Below are 8,984 nucleotides of genomic sequence, written 5' to 3'. Positions count from 1 at the left end.
CTATTTGTGAGGAAAATTGACGTCAGATGGCGAATGGGGAACGAGACATGAGGGGGATGACAAAGATGGAGAGGACGACGACAGCGGCTACTCTCGTGAGCACGCGTTATTAAAATATCTAACATCGTTTGAATATGAAATCTCAACTGATTTTATATACTTATTATCTTTCTTCACGTGATATTTGAGATTTTGTGAGTCGGACCATATAAGACGAGAGTCGTAGTCAAATTTTGCTTTGGCTTGTTTTGCGTGTGCTGCTTTTCGTTCGTTAATTCCACGAATTGATCTGATTTATGGGTGAGAATTGGTGTCCAAGTATATCACATCCCTTGAATTCGGGTTTCCGGTGGATCTTATACGCATGTTGACTCCCACCACTTAATAATTTGGTTCTTTCTATTATACTTTGGGGGGAGGCACATTATAGGATGGAGAGAGAAGGGAGATAATTCATTAGGGTTTCTAGTGGATGAAGCCAACTTAGCAATATGCAACAATAGGTTTAGAATTTTTTGGGTTATCCTTCGCTACATCTCGATTATTTAGAAGGGCGAATTGTACAAAATTTACTTTCAAATGAAGAGGCCATCTTAGGCTAAATTGTCAAAAAAAAGTCCAAAATCTATTATGCGATGATTAATTCATTCTAAACATTTTAATTAGGTCTCACGGGCCATTGCAAGGGCATTGCGGCCTTTACTAGCCCTCGTTGTGGCTAGTGATGGCTTTGTAGCCCTTGCCAAAAGGCTAGCGACCTCGTCAACCGTGTGTAAAAAGAAGAAAAAAGAAAATAAAAATTAATAAAAAAAATTTGCATATATTGTCAATGTTACTATTGGTAGCGCCACGTGAAATAACCAACGCTAATTAGATTACCATACCAATTATTTCTAGCAAAAATTAGTTGAAATGACTAAATTTACAATTTGTTAAAAATTTTAGGACTAATTTGAGAAATAATCAAATGTTTATCACTAAATTGACATAACTAAAAAGTTTATAATTGAATTGATTGTTGTACGATAGATTGTGGGTCTTTTTGACAATTTTTTTGCTATCTTAAAAAAAAAAAAAAAAAAGACTCCAATGGCGACCAAATTTAAAGCAATAACATTAATCCAAGCTTTTTCCAACTAAGTTCATATTATTATTGCAGTAAAGCAATTCATATATATTACTACCAAATACAAACTTCGGTTCAACGCCAAGTAGTGTACAAAATTGTACTCATGATTTCTTAATATATAAGGCAATATGTGAAAGCTTGAAAAAGGGGGTCAAATGGGGTGGAATTTGTCTTTCTATATGATGTTTAGTGCTACGCTCTACATAAGAACGATTCCTAATAATTTTGGGATGAAACCACAAATAAATTACAAGTATAAGATGATTTATACATGATGGCATGAGAAATTGAATTTATGTCAGACGTCTACTTCATAGCGCTAGAAAGTTGTGTAAAATTGACGTCTTGGTGAGTTGTATATGCGAAATAAATTGGAGAAAACTAGTTTGATATCATTTGAAATGTCTTATTCAAAAGTTTTAAAAGTCATTAGGCGGGGGAGACGGGAGGTAAAGGACATTTTGCTGAAAGGTATTCCAAGGTAGCTAAGGAGAATAAGCATATCGAGATGATCCCTCCTGAATTCCTTCAGTAAGGATATGCCCATTTGTATTACAGTATAATTCGTCTCACTTTGTCTTTTCATGGTCGAAAAGGTATCCCAAATTGGAGAGTGAGTCACGTCGGATATGGCGTGCGGGGGCGAGTCACGCCAAGTGAGGCATGTGACACACGATGGCCATTCAAAATGTAAAGCATGTGACACGTTGCGATGGCATGTGCAGTTTGGGGAGAAAGAAAAGGAAAAGGTCGTGGTGGTGGTGGACAGAACGGATAAGAAAGATGCTGGGGAAGTTAAGATTGCTTGGTGATATGCACCAATCTTTACTTCGTCTCCAAACTTAGGTCTCGTCAAAGTCAGACTAGCATGTGCAAACGAGGACGAAGAAATTGAGATGGAAAGATGGAGAGAGAGAGTAAGAGTTTCATTTATTTATTTATTTGTCTATGTAAAAGGGAAATTCATCTATGAAATGGTTACTTAGCTCTAAAGAAATCATATGTTCTCACAGTATTGTGAATAAGTTTTTAATTTAGAGTCCGTTTATTTGAAGGAAAATTATTCTCGAGAAATTATCTTTCGACTTTCCTTTATTTAGATGAAATTAATCGATTTATAGAAAACTTTTTTCATTTACTAAAAACAACAAGTTTAGGTTGAGGAAGAAAAACTTCCTTTTCTAACAAAAAAGAAAATTAAAGTGTTTTCCATGAAAATGATTTTCTAAGAAAAATATTTTCTTTTAGAATGAAATTTTCGGTGAAATAAATGTATCGTTATTCAGAAAAAAAAAAAGTTCCTTATTTCATGCAATTAACCAATCATGGATCTATTTTAAGAATGACCAACATTATGTAATGGTTTAAGAATTTCGATAAGTTAAGTTGTCTCCACTCTTATTGATTTTTTTCTTATCGAGTTATCTACATATGTTATGTAGCGGAAATTATCTTTTAAAGTGAGCGCAACTTCTTCAATTTGTGCCATTTTTGTGTTTGTTCCTATGTGTTCATATTAAGAAATGGAGGTCTTACTTTGAACTTGCATTCTAGCTCAATGTGAGAATGCAAAACTATATACCCTACTAGTGAGTGCTCTCTCTCTCTCTCTCTCTGAAAATTTATTTCTCCATTTAGAAAATATTTTATCTTATTTTTCACTAGGCGTATTTATGTTTTTAAGATGCATGTAATCCACAGTAATTGCTAAGAAATTTATTCAATTAGGACATCATCCAAATTTAATATCACGGTGCACATCTAGTTAAGACTTTATGACATGGGCGAGGAAGTTAAGGCTAAAACTTGGACATCAAATACTTATCAATTGTATTATGCTATAAGAAATGGGGAACACATCAAAGAAAGGAGTTATTATATTTTTTGCGCAATATAATAAAAAATGGGGATTAGGAATGTCCTAAGCTGCTGGTAGAAAACATTAAGGAGTCACAGCTATGAGATGATAATATGGTAAATGTATAAGAAATTTTCGAAGTGCCCTAGCTGGCACCTATAGAACTGGAGAGTTCAAGAAACACATTCTTAACAAGCACAAGGACAACGTGTACTAGAACTCCACGTGGCATTTAAGGAGCGCGATAACTTTGTCCTAATAGAAAATAACATATTTATACAGATTCCCTCAAACCTTTTCCTCACGCATTGAAATCATCTTGCCGAGTACTCGACTAATTTTCCTAGCTAGATGGGTGCTCGTTTTTCCATACCGAGATGCGCGGAACAATGGCACGAGCACATCTGTGGGTGCCACGCTTGCGAACATGTTCAAACCTCATTGAGCATTTTGATTAATTTTACTGCCTAGGTATGTTAATTGGTGTACGTTCATTGCTTGATTTGTCTGCCATTTGAGACAATAAGGGTGCGTTTTGTAATGCTCCCAGAAATAAATATTTATATTTTTTTGTTCTCAAGAGTAAAAATAAAACAGAAGTGTGTTTGATAAGTTTTTTATATATTTGTTCCTAAGAACAACTCAAGAATTAAGAATTGAGAATCAAGTTTTTTTCTTTCTCCTTCTCCCTTCTTCCCCTAGCTAGTCACCAGCCTCGACACTAGTCGGCAATCAGCTAGATAAGGCCCCCCCGAGCCCCGCCATGGCCGGGAGGCTCCCGAGCCTCACCGAGGCTGGGCGAGGCTTGACCTCGCCTAAATCTGGTGGGCTGAGCCTTGCTCGACCACCATGAGCCTCATTGTGGCGGGGCAAGGCTCAACCTCGCCCAAGCATTGTGACGGCAAGGCTTGGCCTTGCCTTGGCCGAGTAAAGTCGACCTCGCAGTGGTCAGGCAAGGCCGAGACTTGCCTAGCCATGGCAAGGCTTGATCTCGCCGGTGGCTAGTGAGCCTCCCCAAGGCCAACCTTTCCGGCCCTTCTCTGGCCGATCATTGACCAACGACTGACTGGAAGAAGGAGAAGAAAAAGAAAAAGAAAAAAAGAAAAAAAAAAAAGAAAATGTAATAAAATTATTAATGAATTAAAAGAAACTCCAAGTCATAAAAATATATGAAGTCGTACCAAACGCAATTCTCTCCTGGGAACAGAAATTTTGCGTAGTTACCAAACGCATTCAAATGCTCATAAATTGTTCTCGAGAATAGAAATTTTGTGTAGTTACCAAACACATTTAAATGCTCATAAATTGTTTATGGGAATAGAAACAGAAAAATGTGTTTCTAAAAAGAAAATTGTTTCTCAAAACAAAAATGTTACCAAACGCACCTTAAGAATATGTTTGGTAACACTTTCAAGAACAGGCATTTATGTTCTTTTGTTATCGGGAGCAAAAATATAACAAAAATGTGTTTGGTAAATTTTTGTTCGAAAACATATTTGGAATAGAAATAAGAAGTAAAAAAAGAAAAATGTGTTTATTGTTCCTGGGAACAATTTTAGAAACAAGAATAAAAAAATAAAAATCAATCTTTTTTTTCTTTTCTTTTCTTCCTTTTTTTTTTTTTTGGTCTTTCTCTTCCTTTCTTCTTCCCCTAGCCGATCGCTAGCCTCGGCGTCAGTTGACGATTGCCTAGACGAGGCCCAACAATCTCATTGGAGCCTCGTTGGCCTTCAATGAGGTTGCCACAAGCTTGCCAGCCATCAACAAGGCTCCCTCAAGCCTCGTTGTGGCTGGGGAGGCTCCCTCAAGCCTCGTCGTGGCTAGGCGAGGATCAACCACGTCCAAATCTGATGAGGCCAACCCTTGCCGTGGTTGGGGAGGCTCCCCTAAGCCTCGTCATGGCTGGGTGAGGCTCGATCTCGCCCAAATCTAGAGAGGTCGAGCCTCGCCGACCACCGTGAACCTCGCTGGCCATCAACGAGACCCCCCTAAGTCTTGCCATGGCTAGGGAGGCTCTCCCAAGCCTCGGCATGGTTGGGCGAGGCTTGACCTCGCCCAGATCTGGAGAGGCCAAGCCTTGCCGATGGCCAATGAGGCTCCCTCGAGACCGGCTACCTTGCCAACCCTTGTTTGGCTGATCACCGGCTAGTGACCGACTGAAGGAATGAGAAGAAAAAGAAAAAGAAAAATTGTAATAAAAATTATTAAAAAATTAAAAGAAATTCTTAGTTATAAAAATATATGAAGTTGTATCAAACACATTTCTCTTTTGGGAACATAAATTTTTTATAGTTACCAAATATGTTTAAATATTCAAAAATTGTTATTGTGAATAAAAATAAAATAAAATTATATTTTCAGAGCAGACACCTCACCAATCACACCCTAAGGTTATGGCCGTTGCCCTGGTGAGAGGGAGAGTGAGGAGGACCAGAAGAAAAGTTATGTGACGTACCTTTTGGTGTACTTTCTAGATCCACCGATGGACTTAAAACGAGTTGAAACAGTGGACAGCATTTAAGGAGCATCATGTGGTGTTGACCTTGAACGAGTGGTCCAGATACGACCCCCACTTTACGTGCTCTCTCCTTGTTCACTGAAACAACGCTTGGCCTCTCCATTTCTCCCTCCACAACCTGAAAATTTTAGTGGTTTTTAGGGCGCTTCGAGGAGGGTCCCGTGAGAAAGAAAACCGGGCCGGTCTCTTCTTTCAGCCGTAAATTTTCTGATATTACTTAAGATTTTTGTAAGGCTGGTTGCATTTGAAGATACGATTTTCAACTTTAAGAGTCATTAACTTATTTGTAATAATTGCAACATATTTTCATTTTATATTATCACACCATATGTATTGCTGGTCATTATTTTTTGTCAAAATTCTTCTATTATTATATTTTCATCTGTAAAAATTATATAAAAACGTCTCGTGTGTATTTGCGTGTTTGAACAATGTAAAAGGTTTATAATGCTTCTAACCTTTACTTTATAAGGCTAACCTCTTTCGGAAGTTAAATAATTTTCTGTTTTTTTTTTTTTTTTTTGCTAGAAAATTAAGCAAGAGTTTGAAGTGTGTGAGTCTATATACACTCTTCCATGGCTGTGGCCAACTTATATACCTCTTTCTTTCTGTGAGGCATGATGCTCCACAATTGTCACTCTATAAATCCTGTGGATCAGGAAGTTTTTAGAAGCATAAGAGCCTTGTTTGTGTAGATAATTATGTATGCAGATTAAAAAGACAGTCCATTTATTAAGCCGAGAGAAGGACCGTATACGAGATAGCATACTTGTCTCAGATCTTGATTGGTGTTTACGGTAACCCCATTAATAATCCATCTTTATGAACGGTAATTTGTCTATAGGGATTCTGACATGAACATGCTAGTACTAAGTAATTAACCAATAACATTATTAAATACCTGACATAGCAATTCCTGAGTCAGGGCCTCCTACAAAGAATAGAGACCATTAACATGTTCATAGGGATTTTGGGGGGGATATGAAGTTTTAGATAGCCGAGTTCCTATATTTGTGCCATTAGGTCATGAAAAATATAGTGACGTGGACAAAATTACTCATGCATTCTAAGGAAAATGTTTCTTGCATGAAGTAGAATACATGCATACAATGCTTTCATACATTTAATCTAGTAATGAATTTAGAGATGCTCTACTCACTTTTAACTTCATGGTGAGTCGGGACCTCATTGAAGGACTTTGCACCTTTTAATGCATTGAAGAATCTTGTATACAGTGTTCATATGATGACAAAACCGAGAGGAGTTTTGAGTTATCATGCTTGTTTTCGTTCATTTACGAGTTCTCCCTTCTTTCATGTAACTGCCCTATTTTCAAAAAAAAAAAATGTATCCGCCTGAAGGGATTAAAGAAATTCTATTACCAAAACTTATGGATATCTGCATTTAAGAAATTTGCTACACTATTAACTTCCGTATAAAGGAAAGTGTTTTCTATAATTAATGTGTTTGGTTCAGCATTTTGAAAATCCATTAGGAAAATGCAAAGTAGTTTAGCTTAAAGGATTTTAGGCAAATGCAAAGACCGTGTGATAAACTATGCTTTGAGAAGCAACTTTGAAAGAAATGTTGTTTAGTAGAAAGCACATTTGAAAGTAAAGCTAAAAAATCAAAAACATATATATAATTTCAAAAAAAAAAAAAAAAAAACCAAACCCTTCGACGGAATTTTTTTAATGTTTATTTGTTTAAAATTGAAAAAATAAATAATGTATGTAACTTTTTAAATATAAATTTTGACAATAATGCTAAAAAATCAAATATATAAATAATTTTTAAAAGGCCAAAATATATTTAATTTTTTTAGCATTTATATAATTTTGATTTTTTTAGTATTATTTTGGCATTTAAAAAATAATAACGAGGGCAAAATAAGAAATTTGAAGAATGAGTGATGATAGTTTTAGAAAAAAAAAAAGTTTTAGTATTTGGTCAAATGCTCAAAGCTCAAAGTTAGTCCCTACAATGCTTTCAGCTTTCCCAATACTGACTTTCACTTGAAAGTTACTTTAAAATGGTTGCCAAACGGTCCAGTATTTTCTTAAGGGGCTTTGGAGGCTTAAAGCTCCTTGAAAATGCTGAACCAAATGCGCCAATATTTTGATTCTTTTAATATGCAAAATGTTTGATCCATTTGTATCAATCGAGACATTGCCAACAAGATGACAAAACCGGACCCTAGAAGTTATTCAAAATGGGGGAAGTTGTGATATGGACATAGCATATGTCAAGTCCACGAGTTATATATACACGCACACACGATCTTGAGTTATGATTAGGCTTTGCACGTTTAAACCGTAATTAATTGATATCGTTTACTTATTCTGGATACACTAAATTATTCATCCACATCTTAATTCGATAAAATAATTAGATAGTGGGAAAGCTTTTTGATAATCAACTCCATGGTTCCTTCCTTTTGGGCCTTCATTATTATAATTTAAGATGGTCGCCGAACGTACTGCCATCGCTAGACAAGGCCTTTTGAAGTTTATATTATAGGAATTGCAAAAGATATCCGAATGTCGTTCTTCAAGATCATTGCAGCATAGTTAAGTAATGAGTATTCAAAGATTAATCACTCATGCATCGAATCGATACTACAAATGCGAACCACGATGGCTTATCTGGTAAGGATATTTAATTAACCATATGAAAATGATCGAACAAAAGTAATCAATAGATTGAGTGTATCTTATGGAATAAATATTCGGTGCACTCGGCAACTGTTATTTTACATATGATAAAGATAACAAGATCCACATAAATAACGACGTGGACGGTCCAAATAACTTCTAGACCACCAAAACCATACACAAATTGCAGTAAAAAATGTAATTCATATTTCGCTTCTATTGTTCGATTGACGTGTCTAATTTCTTCCTCCATTTTGTCGTCTCTAAAGAAGGGGATCGCTGAGGACCCAGCTATTAAATGCTTTCGATGAATCTGAGAGAGATATTTCTATTTTTATTTTTATCAGCTCTTTAGGTACTATGAATACTTGGGACTAAAGGCATCGAAAGCGCATTAAATTTTCTCCTCAAGAGACTCAACCGACGACCATGTTGCGACAGCGACAGAGAGACCGAACTCTGTTTCGAAACCCTTGTCTATGAAGGAAACCTAGGTCGCTAGATTGCTGCTCCTGTACTTCTTCCATCATGGCATCACAGCAAGGTTTTCTCATCAATTACACCTACCAAATTATTTTCTTGAGAAAAAAAAGAAGGAAAAAAGAGAGAGAACCATATCGACAATTGCCTTAAAACCTTCCTTAAGTATAATCTAAGAAGAATTTTAATAATTTTAGGCATGGTAATTGACACATGCATGGAATCTTGACCCTTTTATAGATTCATTTTGATTTTTGAAGATCAAGAACACGCGTGATTGTGGTCCCTCGTATACTTGAGAGTACTTGTCCACAAGATAGCCATATATGTAAGCCAATTTTGACC

Source organism: Eucalyptus grandis, chromosome 4, assembly GCF_016545825.1.
Source record: "Eucalyptus grandis isolate ANBG69807.140 chromosome 4, ASM1654582v1, whole genome shotgun sequence".
Taxonomy (NCBI): Eukaryota; Viridiplantae; Streptophyta; class Magnoliopsida; order Myrtales; family Myrtaceae; genus Eucalyptus; species Eucalyptus grandis.
This window is presented reverse-complemented; position numbering follows the sequence as displayed.